The 15,456-nt window shown below is 49.5% G+C and overlaps 1 protein-coding gene across 1 annotated transcript in view; it reads left to right on the plus strand.

Moving 5' to 3' along the window:
• Positions 1-14,346: 14,346 nt before the first annotated feature.
• SEPHS1 (selenophosphate synthetase 1) overlaps positions 14,347-15,456 on the plus strand; it is a 34,222-nt gene continuing 33,112 nt past the window's right edge. The window contains exon 1 of the mRNA XM_039478852.2: positions 14,347-14,643. The gene's annotated coding sequence lies outside the window, so the exon portion shown is untranslated. The remainder of the gene's footprint in view (positions 14,644-15,456) is intronic.

The raw sequence follows: 15,456 nt of genomic DNA on the forward strand, positions 1-15,456 counted from the left end.
CAGCCTCAGCCTCCCAAAGTGCTGGGATTTCAGACATGAGCCACCATTCCCGGTCTCAATTTTTTTCTTTTGGAAACTGGTCTCATTCTGTCACCCAGGCTGCCAGGCTGAAGTGCAATTGCACCACTGTAGCTGACCGCAGCCTCTATCTCATGAGCTGAAGCCATCCTCCCAAGTCAGCCTCCTGAGTAGTTAGGATCACAGGCACACACTGCATGCTTGGCTAATTTTAAATTTTTTTCTGTAAAGAGGAGGTTCCAGTATGTTGCCCAAGCTGGTCTTGAGCTCCTGACCTCAAGTGCTCCTCCCACCTTGCCCTCCTGAAGTGCTGGGATCAAAGGCATGAGTCACTGAGACGGGCAGTTTTTTCATTTCCACATTATAGTTGTAGTTCTCTGAAACTGGTAAAAATGAATACTCTTGACTGTATTACAGTTGTCACTGGTCTGTTGCAAATACTGTATATTGCTATTTGTAGTGCCTGGAATACTATTAATATATCTGATATGTTTACAAGTCTCTTCACTTCCCAGCAGCCGCAGAGCATAGCGGAGAAGCAGGCTAGCCCTCCCTCCAGCTGTGTGACCTCAGAGAGGTGGTCCACCCTCTCTGATCTTCCCAATAGCTATGAAATTGGACTGATCACTATAGAACCAGCTTGGTAAGGTTGTTGGTGAGTATAAAGCAAGTGCCTGGATCTCATAGTGGATGCTCAATACACATTTGACATAACATTGGCAGCTGGATGTTTGGTTCCTAATCAAGAATACGACTTGGGGGTATTGGATTAGACACCTTTCAAGTCTCAATTTCTGTGGTTCTCTGAGATACAATGAAATGATAAAATGTACTTTCATTTTGGTTTTGCTGAAACCACTGCACACTGGACACCTGCCTGAAGGATGCTTTTGCTGGTCTTCACCACGTTACAGCTGTCAGAAAAATGAGGGGCCTCTTTGTAGAGCCTCGATTGATTTGTTTCAATACATTATTCTCTTTGGGAAGCATACTTCTGGGTAGACGTCCACTAAATAGGAGTCCAAGCAGATCAAGGGCATTAATGGACATGATTTTGTTTTGGAACCCCATGAAGGAGAATAAACAGATAACCAGATATTATGTGAAAAATGGTCTGTGGTCATAAGTGTTTGGAAACCCTGCCTGCCTATTATGACCTCCTCTTAGAGATACATAATACACTTCCGTGTGTTAATAGCTCAGAGCAGTTTTGGCCAATAGAAATATCATCTCTAGGCTGGGCGTGGTGGCTCATGACTGTAATCCCAGCACTTTGGGAGGCCAAGGCGGGCAGATCACCTGAGATCAGGAGTTCAAGACAAGCCTGGCCAACATAGTGAAACCCCATCTCTACCGAAAAAAAAAAAGTTAGCAGGGCATGCTGGTGAATGCCTGTATTTCCAGCTACTGAGGAGGCTGAGGCAGGAGAACCACCTGAACCCAGAAGGTGGAAGTTGCAGTGAGCCTAGATTGTGCCACTGTACTCCAGCTTGGGCAATAGACTGAGACTACTTCTCAAAAAGAAAAAAAGAAATATAATCTCTGTTCCATAGAAATATAATATGAGCCACAGCTGAATGTAAAATTTCTGACAGAGGATCATCTAGATACACATCAACAGTGGATTGGGTAAACAGTGGATGGAATACTATGCAGCCATCAAAAAGAACAAGATCATGTCCTTTGCAGCAACAAGGTTGCATCTGGAGGCTATTATCCTAAGCAAATAAACACAGAAACAGAAAATCGAATACTGCATGTTCTCATTTATAAGTGGGAGCCGAACATTTCGTACACATAAACATAAAGACAGGAACAAGGGTGGGCACAGTGGCTCATGCCTGTAATCCCAGAATTTGGGAGGCCGAGATGGGCAGATTACAAGGTCAGGAGTTCGAGTCTAGCCTGACCAAAATGGGGAAACCCCATCTCTACTAAAAATACAAAAATTAGCCAGGCATGGTGGCAAGAGCCTGTAATCCCAGCTACTTTGGAGGCTGAGGCATGAGAATTGCTTGATCCTGGGAGGTGGAGGTTGTAGTGAGCCAAGATTGCGCCACTGCACTCCAGCCTGGACAAGAGTGAGACCCTGTATGAAAAAAAAAAAAAAAAAGACTGGAACAGTAGATACTAGGAATTCCAAAAGGGTGTAAGAAGGGAGGAGGCAAGGACACAATGGCTGAAAAACCACCCACTGGATGCTATCTATGCTCAGTACCTGAGCTTAGGATCCATCGTACCCCAAACCTCAGCATCATGGAAATATACCAAACTTGAACATGTACATCCTGAATCTAAAACAAAAGTTGAAGACAGAGTTGAGACTCTGTCTCAAAATAAATGAATGAATGAATGAATGAATTTTTAAAAATTAAGAAACGTTGAGCTTCTCTGGTCCTAGAGCCAGCGAGCAGCAGGGAGAATAGTGTTATATTCAGCTGTGGTTTCTGTAGTGACGCCTGGCACTCCCGCAACATTTAATGTTTTCAGGGTGTTTAGCTCTGTTAATTCCTGCTTTTTGCAGGGCATGGAGAAGGAAACATTAGCACAGAGCTGATGAGGTGCTCCTCCTCCCCTGTGCCAGATTGCAGACTCTAGTTAACAGGATCCTGACTCAGAGCATTGGGTTATGCTGCCTCCTACCGGCCAAAGTGGGGATATGCACAAGCCCCACAGGTCCTATCTGAGTTAATTACACAGACCTTTTTTTTTTTTTTTTTAAATGAATGAGAGGGTTTTATGTCATCCAGGCTGGCCTCAAATGCGTAGCCTCGCCTCCTCAAGCCCCAGGACAACTGGCCTAAGCCACCTCGGCTCCCAATACATAGACTCTTAAAGGGCGGGGAGGGGAATCTCGTTGAAATGCGTCTGCAGCCCCCAGATTGGGAAACACCATTCTAAATCACTCAAGTGACAACGTTCACACAGCAAGCAAGCCTCAAATTCTAAGAGGTACTTTTCATGGGAGACCTTGCCGGGCACGGGTGTTCTCTTTGTTCTCAGGAGTACATACTTTGTGAAGTCTCCGCCATAAACCTAGCAGTCATGGTGACCTTTTGCCAGTCACCTGCCTACTTGGCTTTTGGTGCTATTTATAACTCCATTCTTACAGAAACACACTCTTCCCCTAGGTTCTGAAAAACTGTACTTATTTCTCTCCTCTACCTTATATAAGTTTCTGTCTTTTCCCACCTAAAACGGGAGGATAGCATTGCTGCGTCTCAACACTCTGTCCTTCACACTTCGTTCTTGTTGTTCTTTTTGAGACAGGATCTTGCTCTGTCACCCAGGCTGCAATGCAGTGAGTGGCACACTCCCGGCTCACTGCAACCTTGACCTCCTGGGATCAAGTGATTCTCCCACCTCAGCCTTCCAATAGCTGTGACTGTCGGTGCACACCACTATGTCCAGCTAATTTTAACTTTTTTTTTTTTTTTTGGTAGAGATGTGGTTTTTCTATGTTGCCCAGAACTCCTGGATTCAAGTGATTCCCCGCCTCAGCCTCCCAAAATGTTGGAATTACAGGCATGAGCCACCAGGCCCGGTCTTAACATTCTTTCTTTTTTTTTTTTTCTTTTTTTTTTTTTTTTTAAATAATGATGGGGTCTCCCTATGTTGTCCAGGCTGGTCTTGAACTCCTGAACTCAAGCAATCCTCCCAACTCAGCCTCCCAAAATACTGGGATTATAGGCATGACTGCCTAGCCTTTCTTAGCCTTTTTAAAGAAAGAAAATGTGGGCTGGGTGCAGCAGTTCACCCCTGCAATCCCAGAACTTTGGGAGACTGAGGCAGTCAGATCACCTGAGGTCAGGAGATCCAGACCATTCTGGCCAACATGGTGAAACCCCGTGTCTACTAAAAATACAAAAATTAGCCAGGCGTGGTGGCGGGCGCCTCTAGTCTCAGCTACTCAGTAGGCTGAGGCAGGAGAATTGCATGAACCTAGGAGAGGGAGGTTGAAGGTTGCAGTGAGCTGAGATCGTGCCACTGCACTCCAGCCTGTGCAACAGAACAAGATTCTGTCTCAAAAAAATTAAATTAATTAATTAATTAAAATAAAATAAAATGTTACGGAGTTCAAGCATTGTCCCCACTTGAGGCTCTTTTCCTCTCCCTCCCAGAAATCAGAACATCCTGCATTTTATGTGACTCCTCATCGTGATCATAGAGAAACACATTCACTAAGTAGGTATGTATGTATGTTGTTTTTTTTAAGACAGAGTTTTGCTCTTGTTGCCCGGGCTGGAGTGCAATGGTGCCTTAGCTCACCACAGCCTCTGCCTCCCAGGTTCAAGGGATTCTCCTGCCTCAGCCTCCCGAGTAGCTGGGATTACAGGCATGCACCACCACGCCCAGCTAATTTTGTATTTTTAGTAGAGATGGGGTTTCTCCATGTTGGTCAGGCTGGTCTCGAACTCCTGACCTCAGGTCATCCACCTGCCTTGGCCTCCTAAAGTGCTGGGATTACAGGCATGAGCCACTGCACCTGGCCTATTATTTAGTGTTTTTAAATTTCATGAAGGGCATCACATAATGCATTTTATCTTGCAGTGGTTCTACTCACTTAACACTATGCTTTTTTATTGTAGTAAAACATACACCACATAAAATTTACCATTTTGACCATGTTAAGTGTACAGCTCACTAGTGTTAAGTACATTCACACCATTGTGCAACTGTCACCACCACCATCCTCCACAACTATTTCATCATCCTAAAATAAAACTCCAAACTCTTAAACAGCTTCCTTAACAGTACGTGTGGTGTTTGTTTTCGAGACGGAGTTTTGCTCTTGTCACCCAGGCTGCAGTGCAGTGGCCAGATCTCGGGTCCCTGCAACCTCCACCTCCCGGATTCAAGTGATTCTCCTACCTCAGCCTCCTGAGTAGCTGGAATTACAGGTGCCCACCACCACGCCCAGCTAATTTTTGTATTTTTAGTAGAGACAGGGTTTTCATGTTGACCAGGCTGGTCTCGAACTCCTGACCTTGTGATCCCCCCGCCTTGGCCTCCCAAAGTGCTAGGATTACAAGTGTGAGCCACCTCACCTGGCCCTTAACAGTATGTTTTAAGATTCCTTTATGCGGATACATTTAGAGTGGCTTCGTAATTTTAACTGCTATATAGTATTCTGTGATATGAATGTGCAACATTTATTTTTCCACTCCTTTTTCAATGAGAATTTATTTCCAATTTTTTGCCATTACAAACATCCTTGTATATATCTCTGTGCACACACATCTACCTAGCAGCGGCACTAATGAATCAGGGGATCTATGTGTCCTCACCTCTACTAGAAAGCACCCAATTGCCCTCCAAAACAGCTTCACTAATTTACTAATTAACTGTAAATTAGTAAAGGGCTCCAGTGATCCTGGAGAAGAGCTCTGATTTCCCCATGTTCCTCACAATATTTGGTCAGGACTCACGGGACTTAATTTTTGCCATTGTAGTGGCTATAACATGACATCTAATTTTAATTCGCATTCTCCTAATTACTGGTGAGGTTGAGCATTGTTTCATGTATTTATTCATAACTTAGATGGACTCTTTTGTAAATTCCGTGTTCATAACTTTGTCATTTTTCTATTGGATATATTTTTTATTGATTTTTAATTTTTTTACATATTCTAGAAAGCATTCTGGAGAATGGTTTGAACCCAGGAGGCAGAGGTTGCAGCGAGATGAGATCCCACCATTGCACTCCAGCCTGGGCAACAAGAGTGAAACTCCATCTCAAAAGAAAAAAAAAGGATTGGAGCTGGGTACCTCCAGATTTTCAGGCTTCGATGTGGCTTTATCTGAGCTGTGCTTCAGGATGGTAACTTGGGGCAGAGGTGTAAAAGAGGGTCAGAACAGAGAGTAGGGAAGCAGAGACATCAGTCACCATGTTGGCCAGGCTGGTCTCAAACTGCTAACCTTGTGACCTACCCACGTCGGCCTCCCAAAGTGCTGGGATTACAGGTGTGAGCCACCTTGCCTCGCCTATTTTCATTTTTCTTAAGAGTGACAGGGTGTCTCTGTGTTGCTCAGGCTGCTCTCAAACTCCTGGCCTCAAGTAATCCTCCTGCCTTTTTAATTTAAAAAATTAAAACAATTACAAACATAAGTGATATAGTTAAAGTGTATATGTCTAATGATATAATACTTTTCACACACACACACAAATCAGTGCAATATAATTATGCTATTTACAAGATAATTAGGAGTCTTAAAAGAAAAGTACACCTTTGTATTTCTAAAACTATGAGACTGACTTCAGAGTGAGAAGGATTTCTTTTCTTTTTTGGGGGAGAGTCTCACTCTGTCACCCAGGCTAGAGTGCAGTAGCACGATCTCGGCTCACCGAAACCTCTGCCTCCCGGGTTCAAGTGATTCTCCTGCCTCAGGTTCCCGAGTAGCTGGGATTACAGGCATGCACCACCATGCTTGGCTAATTTTTGTATTTTTAGTAGGACAAATGTGGATGGATTTGAGCAGTATTCAGAAAAGCAGAATCAACAAGAAGCCAGACTGAGCTGAGGAAATCACCACCCACAAATGATCAGGGGCATGCCACCCTCATCCCCCCACCCCCAGTGAATCACAGAATCTTCAGCGTGAAAACAATCTAAATGCTCAAGTATAGAGCCCATCTGCAGCTTGGACCCACCTGCCAAGCATCAAAGTGGAAACATTCCCCTTGCTCTCTTTATTTTTTTTTTTTCCCCTTGCTCTCTTTAAAGAAAACAGAGCATGCTGTGGGACAGAGGACTGGCTTCACTCAGAGAAACTCCAGCCAAGAAGGTCAAACCTGAACAACATCCAAAACCAGAAATGGTCCCTGAGATCCACACGTGAGAGCTCTGAGAGAGCTGAAATCTATTGTTTAATTCCACCAGTATTTATTTATTATCCTCGTCTTTTTTTTTTCCTTTGAGACAAGAGTCTCACTTTGTCACTCCAAGCTAAAACACAGTGGCAGGATCTTGGCTCACTGCAACCTCCGCCTCCCGGTTCAAGCGATTGTCCTGCTTCAGCCTCCCGAGTGCTGGGATTACAGGTACCCGCCACCACTCCCAGCTGATTTTCATATTTTTAGTAGAGATGGGGTTTCACCATGTTGGCCAGGCTGCTCTCAAACTCCTGACCTCAGGTGATCCACCCACCTCGGCCGAAATGCTGGGATTCCAGTCGTGAGCCACTGTGTCCGGCCACCTTATTGGTCTTTCAGCTGTATCCATTTTTGTTGGGATTTGGGTCACTTGGAAATTTCATAGCATGGAAAAACAGGACCAGTTTCTCTTCTTTTAATTTTTAGAGACAGGGTCTCACTCTGTTGCCCAGGCTGGAGTGCACTGGCACGATCATAGCTTTCTGCCCCCTGGGCTCACACGATCCTCCCACCCCAGCCTCTCAAGTGCTGGCATTACAGTCCTGAACCACTGCGTCCGGCCCAGTTTGTCTGACACAGACAGGTATCCAAAACCTTTGCCCTTAGAAGAGTTCAATTGATCTAGAAAGGTAAGTAGGAATAACCCCAGGCGGGGGCCCAGGGGAAATTAAGAGAGGTCTTCAAAAGATAAAATGCAACCTAAAATTTGCCTTTATGGTGTTGCTGCTTTACAGAACCAGCCCACAGGAAAATGCTGGCTTCCAGGGCATACACAGTGTGTGGTCCCGGGTCCTACTTTGGGATATGGTCCAGGATGTGCCACTTCCCACAATGCAATCTATTACCTTACAGTCCTGGAGCCCAGAAGTCTAAAATGGGTGGGCAGGCCGAGCACAGCGGCTCATGCCTAAAATCCCAGCAGTTGGGGAGGCCGAGGCAGGTGGATCACCTGAGGTCAGGAGTTCGAGCCCAGCCTGGCCAACATGGTGAACTCTCCATCTCTACTAAAAATACAAAAAAATTAGCCAGGTGTTGTCACAGGCACCTGTAATCCCAGCTACTCGGGAGGCTGAGGCAGGAGAATTGCTTGAACCCTGGAGGCAGAGGTTGCAGTGAGCCAAGATCGCACCACTGCACTCCAGCCTGGGCAACAAGAGCGAAACTCTGTCTCAAATAAATAAATAAATAAATAAATAAATAGGCCAGGTGCAGTGGCTCACACCTATAATCCCAGCACTTTGGGAGGTCAAGGCAGGCAATCACCTGAGATCAGGAGTTCGAGACCAGCTTGGCCAACATGGTGAAATCCCATCTCTACTAAAAGTACAAAAATTAGTTGGGCATGGTGGCGCATGCCTGTAAACCCAGCTACTCAGGGAGGTTGAGGTGGGAGACTCTCTTGAGCCGAGGAGGTGGAAGTTGCAGTGAGCCGAGATCACACCACTGCACTCCAGCCTGGGCGACAGAGCGATACTCCATCTCAAAATATAAATCAATAAAAATAAATAAAATGGGTGGGCAGAGTTGCGTGTCTTCTGGAGACTTCAGGGGAGCATCCATTTCTTATGGCCTGTCCTGTGTCTTTTGTGATGACATTGAGCTCACCTGGATAATTTGGAACAGCCTCCTATCAAGATGCTTAGTTTACTCACAGCTGCGGAGCCCTTTTGCCATGGAAGGTAATAGATTCATTCACAGGTTCTGGAGATGAGGATGAGGGTATCTTCGGGGATTATTACTCTGTCTATCAAGAATAGGGTGTTCATTCTCCCTAGAGTATCTGGTGAACTCTTCAGAGAGGAGACTCCTGGAGCTGAATCTCACAGGTTTGGTTATCATCCATTTTCACCAGAAGCGGGCAGGGTGGAAGAGGGAGAGCAGATGAAGGAAGAGTAGTCACAGAGACACTGCGTGAAGAAAGAGAAGTGAGCCTGGAGATCTGGAAGCGGCTCAGTGTGGCTGTAGAGCTGAAGACAGTAGATTAGAGACGAAAAGTAGAAGGCTGGCTGTGGTGGCTCATGCTTCTAATTTCTGCACGATGGGAGGCCAAGGCAGAAAGATCTCTCAAGCCCAGAAGTTCAGGGCTGCAGTGTGCTATGATTACACCACTGCATTCCGACCTGGGTGACAGAGCCAGACCCTGTCCCAAAAAAGAAAGAAAAGTAGGCCAGGCGTGATGGCTCACACCTGTAATCCCAGCACTTTGGGAGGCTGAGGTGGGCAGATCACGTAAGGTCAGGAGTTTGAGACCAGCCTTGCCAACACGGTGAAACCCCGTCTATGATAAAAATATGAATATTCGCCAGGCATAGTGGAAGGTGCCTGTCATCCCAGCTACTGGAGAGGCTGAGGTAGGAGAATTGCTTGAACCCAGGAGGCAGAGGTTGCAGTGAGCTAAGATCACACCACTGCACTCCAGCCTGGGTGACAGAGTGAGACTCTGTCTAAAAAAGAGAAAAAGAAAAAGAGAGAGAGAGAAAGAAAGGAAAGAAAAAGGAAGGAAGGAAGGAGAGAGAGAAGTAGAAGCTAGGTCACGAAAGGTTTTTTTTGGTTTCCCTTTGTTTTTGACCATATTAAAGAGTCTGAAATGTATCCTGCACCTATTTTTTACTCGGTCAGTGCTATTACTTTAGCCTACGCTGTTGTTTCTTTAAAGTTTTCTTTAAATCAACTCACTTTTTTTTTTTTTTTTTTTTTGTGAGACGGAGTTTCGCTCTTGTTACCCAGGCTGGAGTGCAATGGCGCGATCTCGGCTCACCGCAACCTCCGCCTCCTGGGTTCAGGCAATTCTCCTGCCTCAGCCTCCTGAGTAGCTGGGATTACAGGCACGTGCCACCACGCCCAGCTAATTTTTTGTATTTTTAGTAGAGACGGGGTTTCACCTTGTTGACCAGGATGGTCTCGATCTCTCGACCTCGTGATCCACCCGCCTCAGCCTCCCAAAGTGCTGGGATTACAGGCTTGAGCCACCGTGCCCGGCCAAATCAACTCACTTTTGTTGTGAACAATCATGTCCATGAAATCACAGGCTTTATGTTTTAATTAAATCCTTCCAGTGGGTGTTAAAATGAATACCCCTAAACACAAAAATACAATATTCTTCCATGTCCTCCTTCACACATTCATGCACACCCAAGCATGAAGACCAGACTTTGAGAAACGGAGCCACAGGCGATGGGAGGTACCGCACGGTTTTAAGCAAAGAAAGGACATGGTCGGGTTTGCCTTTGATAAATGTCATTCCAGCCGCATGGATCACTTTGGGCTGATGGAAATGAACAGAACAGCAAAAGACCGTCAGCGAGGCTAAGTCCACAACACTGGAGTTGAGAGATGAGGAATATCAAGGTGGTAGAACTGACAGAATAGGGACTGAAAAGAGAGGGAGTTAAGGGCTAGGGTTCCAGCGCATGCAACACAGGAGATTGTCCACTAGCCAAGAAAGTGCGTAGTGGGGAGCAGATGGGAGGGCAGAGTGGGAAGGAAAATTATTCTTTTGGATTGGAATGTGTTGAATGTGAAGTGTTTGTGGAACACTCATCTAAGTGCCCGAATGCCTGTGTCTGGGGCTCCAGGGAGCGGGAGTCCTTTAACACAGTGTTGTCCACTTTCTAGTGACCACATGTGTCATCTTAAGTGTTCAAATGGCCCCATTTTAAAAAGTAAAAAGGCTACGCATGGCAGCTCACTCCTGTAATCCCAGGACTTTGGGAGGCCGAGGCAGGTGGATCATGAGGTCAAGAATTCAAGACCAGCCTGGCCAACATATCAAAACCCCATTTCTACTAAAAATACAAATTAGCCAGTCATGGTGTCGGGCGCCTGTAGACCCAACTACTTGGGAGGCTGAGGCAGGAGAATCGCTGGAACCCAAGAGGTGGAGGCTGCAGTGAGCCACGATCACACCACTGCACTCCAGCCCGGGTGACAGAGTGAGACTCCATTTCAAAGAAATATAAAGTAAAAAGAAACCAGCTGCCGGGCGCGGTGGCTCAAGCCTGTAATCCCAGCACTTTGGGAGGCCGAGGCGGGTGGATCACAAGGTCAAGAGATCAAGACCAACCTTGGTCAACAAGGTGAAACCCCGTCTCTACTAAAAATACAAAAAATTAGCTGGGCATGGTGGTGCATGCCTGTAATCCCAGCTACTCAGGAGGCAAAGACAGGAGAATTGCCTGAACCCAGGAGGCGGAGGTTGCAGTGAGCCGAGATCGTGCCATTGCACTCCAGGCTGGGTAACAAGAGCGAAACTCCGTCTCAAAAAAAAAAAACAAACCCGGCAACTTGAATTTTAATTGTGTGTGTGTGTTGAAGACTGAGTCTCACTGTGTCGGTGGGGCTGGAGTGCAGTGGCATGATCTCGGCTCACTGCAACCTCCGCCTCCTGGGTACAAGTGATTCTCCTGCCTCAGCCTCCTGAGTAGCTGAGATTACAGGTGGCCACCACCATGCCTGGCTAATTTTGGTCTTGTTTTTTGTTGTTTTGTGTCTTTTGAGATGGAGTCTTGCTCTGTCGCCCAGGCTGGAGTGCAGTGAAGTGATCTCTGCTCACTGCTAACTCCACCTCCCAGGTTCAAGCGATTCTCCTGTCTCAGCCTCCCGAGTAGCTGGGATTACAGGCATGTGCACCAACCCCAGCTAATTTTTGTATTTTCAATAGAGATGAAGTTTTGCCATGTTGGCCAGGCTGATCTCGAACTTCTGGCCTCAAGTGATCTGACCACCTCAGCCTCCCAAAGTGCTGCGATTACAGAGGTGAGCCACCACACCCACCCCAAATCTTCCTTTTCTTATAAGAACATGAACCACAGGATTTAGGGCATACCATAATTGAGTATGACTTCATCTTACCTTGATTAAATCTGCAAATACTTTATTTCCAAATAAGGCCACATTCACAGATGTAGGGGGCAGTCAGGATTTCAACACACCTTTTTGGGGGGACAATTCAACCCATTGTAACTGCTAGCTGTAATCTTTCAAGTGAGGCTGGTAAATTAGTTGTTTTGTTTTGCTCTGTTTTGTGTGAGACAGGGTCTTGCTATGTCACTCAGGCTAGACTGTAGTGGCGATCACAGCTCAATGTAGCCTTGAACTCCTGGGTGCAAATGATCTACCTCAGCCTCTGAGGTAGCTAGGATTATAGGCATGCACCATCACACCTGGCGAATTTTTAAATTTTTTGTAGAGACTCGGTCTCATGATGTTGCCCAAGCTGGTCTCAACCTCCTGGCCTCAAGCGATCCTCCTGCCTTGGCCTCCCTAAGCCCTGGGGCTCCAGGCATGAACTACCCTCCCCAGTAGTAAACTGGTATTTCTAATAAGCCCCGGCCAGGCAATGCAACTTAGGACAACCAACTCTCAGACGGAGGCAGCAAAACCTGAGGATCCAGCGAGGATGGCTCCCTAGAATGGGATTCTGGTGAGTCCGGGAGTGGGGGGCTGCAGAGGACTAGCTAAAAGCAGTACCCAAGGAAGAAGCTCTCATCACCAGCAAAGAAAAGGAGGCACGAGTCTGCCAGATGATCTGGGCCAAGGCTGTAGTGTAGCCCTGGAGGAAGCAAGACATCTGTGGCTTACAGCCTGTACTGCAGAGAACTGCTTCCCAGCGCGCTCGTGGTGGGTGGAGGCGGGGAGGAAGAGCTGGTTCTGAGGCTGCGGGCTTCCCACCGTTGCACCGGGGATCAGCCTCTGTCCCGCCCAGCCACTTGATTTCCAACTTCTGCAGAGCTCTGTCCAAGGTCTCTTTCACTTTTTTCCCGAGCTCTCCCTCCGGGGTTAATCTCACCTCTTTCGGAGGCTTTGAGCACCATTTACATGCTGATGTTACCCAGATTTGCATCTCTGAGCCCCACCCCCACACCAAACTCCGGACCTGTTTCCCAATTACCTTCTGAGTGGGAATATCCCGCTCACCTAAGATTTGCAACTCTGAGCCCTACCCCCACACTACCCAGCAGACCTGAGATTTAACCTTTCCAAAGCTGAACTCACCCCGAAATTTTTTGCTTTCCAGCAGTTCCTAGATCAATTAGTAGCATGGCTTCCCATTCAGTCCCCCCACCAAACTGGAAACCCGAGGGTCATTTTATCCTTTTTCCTCTCCTTCCTACGCGCTAAAGCACATCAAATCCCTTCCCTGGGCTGCGTTCCCCTTGCTTTCCGTTCAAGTACATCTCCAGACTTTACTAGTACAATAACCTCTTAATGAGAACCGTGACCCTGTCTTCCCCTCTGGGAGAAGCCATCCTCCAGTGGTGGGCGCCTGTAATATCAGCTACTGGGGAGGCTGAGGCAGGAGAATCGCTTGAACCCAGGAGGTGGAGGTTGCAGTGAGCCTAGATCGCGCCACTGCACTCCAGCCTGGGCGACAGAGCGAGACTCTGTCCCAGAAATAAATAAAATAAAATAAAAAAAGAATGCAGTCTAACATGTTCTTTGCTAACTTACTGTAGGATATAAAGAACACAAAGACAGGAGCAGCCAGTCTTCGAGGTGGCATGACTTCTGCATCCAGCCCAAGACTAAAACCCCGAGCAACTGGCATGCGGAAATGTTAAGAACGAAAAGGGCATCTGGGTGGCGTGCCAACCTTCCGTGCCACGTAAAGCACGTTGCGGTGATCCAAAACGTTTCTGCCTCCAAATACATTTGGAAAACGCTGACTTACAACCTAGAAAAGTTTGATCGACATTCCTGCACACTTCTGTTATAGAGGGAAGCCCTAAAAGACAGCTGAAAGCATTTGCCTTATTTTCAAAAGCAATGCTTTAGAAACTCGAAAGCCCGGGGAAAAAGTTATTTCACGACGTAAAGCTCCCCGTCGATGTCAATTCGAACACATCCAGGATTGCGGCTGCCATGTTCGCTCGAACATGTGCAGGACAAACAATGCAACCAGCGGGGAACCGTAAGCCTTTTTCCTGAGACTTCCTACCACGCACATGAAGTGTTCAAGAAACTTTGCAGGACCTCTCCACGTTTCGCGAGGTTCCCGTGAACTCCGGAGCCGAGCTAAACAATAGGAAGGACAGAAGCTGGGAGTCCCCAAGCATCAAACGTGCCGTTTGTGTTTTCAAAAAAAACTCTCCCTGGCGCCGAGGCGGCTTTTCCTAGGCTTTTAGCCTCCTCTGCAAATTGTTCCCATGGCCATTGTCTTCCGTCAGGACGCTCCGCTGCGCGCTCGGGATGCAGGTACAGCGCCCAGCAGAGCGCCGCGCGGTGGAGCCCGGCCAGGTGGCGGAAACGCTCCCGGCCCTAGCAGCCGGGCCCGGGAAAAAGGTGGCCCGGGCGCCAAGGGCGGCTGCCAATGCAACTCGCAACTTTTGAAATCAATCCTTTTTTGCATCATGCAACGGATGCCACCGCTCCTCGGGTTTGCAACCCCCCACCCCTCCCCCGAGACCAATCATTGCCGCGCTCGGCCCTGCACGGCGCCCCCGCCCCTTTCCCGGGCCGCACGCCGCCACCCAGCCGCCCGGGCCGCCTCTTAAAGGGAGGTGGCCGGCCTTAAAGGACCCCCGCGCGCCCAGCCGGCGGGAGCGCGGCGGCCCGGCTCCCGCAGGGCCGCGCCGAGCCAGGCGAGCCCCCGCGGCGTCCAGGCGCGGGCCCGGGCCCCTGTTGTCGCCGCCGCCGCCAGGCGCGGCATTTTTATTCAGGCGACGCTTAAGGGAGCCCGGCCGCGCCCGGTGCATTGTGGGAGCGGCCCGCGGCCCGTTTTCGGGAGGAGGCGGAGGGCGCAAAGCGAGCCGGTAAGCGGCGGGCCCGGCGCGGGGGGGAGGCGCAGGCTTAAAGGGGAATCCGGGTCCGCAGGCCCGCGGCGGCCGTTGCAAATCCCCCTCCGGGCCGCCCGGGACCGCCGGGGAGCCGCGCGCCGCCGGCCCCGCCAGCCCTGCCTGGAGACGGACAGAGCTGGGCTTGGTGGGGCCGCTTTAAAAAAGAAGCGCCGCCCGCGCCGCCGCCGCAGCCGCCGCGCGGGGCCGGGGAAGGAGGGAGGGAGGGCGGGGAGGAGCGGAGGGGAGGGCGGCGGCGGCCACGCAGGGGTTAATTTTTTCGCCCGCCGACATTTTTGCGCGGCGGCGGCGGCGGCCCGTGCGCGCGGCGGGAGCGGCCGGCCTGGGGTCCCGGGGCGCCTCCTGGGCCTCCCCGCTTCCCCCTCCCTCCGCGCGGGCCCTGTCGGCCGGGGCCGGCTGGGCCCTGGGTGCCGGGCGCCTGGACAGCTCGCGCGCGCTACCGGCCGCCTCCAGCTGGCCCGAGCGGGGATGGCCCGGCCGGGGCCCCGCGCTGCCGCCTCCGCCCGGCCGGTCGCCCGCGGCCCGGGCCTGCTGGGCCTTCCGAGGCGGCGGCGGCGGCGGCGAGGGCCTGAGCCTGAGCCCGAAGGCGTCCCCGGACTCCTGCTCCCCGCCCCGGCCGCCTCCGACGCGGGCGTCCTGGAGAGCGCGCCCCATTGTGCGGGCCCGGCGGGGAGGTAGGTCCGGGGCTGGCGGGGCAGCGCTCCGGGCCCACCTCGCTGACCGGCTCCCCGGCTCCTCACACTCGTTGGAAGAAAAAAAACAGACACACAC

The sequence above is a fragment of the Saimiri boliviensis genome, chromosome 8 (assembly GCF_048565385.1).
Source record: "Saimiri boliviensis isolate mSaiBol1 chromosome 8, mSaiBol1.pri, whole genome shotgun sequence".
Classification (NCBI taxonomy): Eukaryota; Metazoa; Chordata; class Mammalia; order Primates; family Cebidae; genus Saimiri; species Saimiri boliviensis.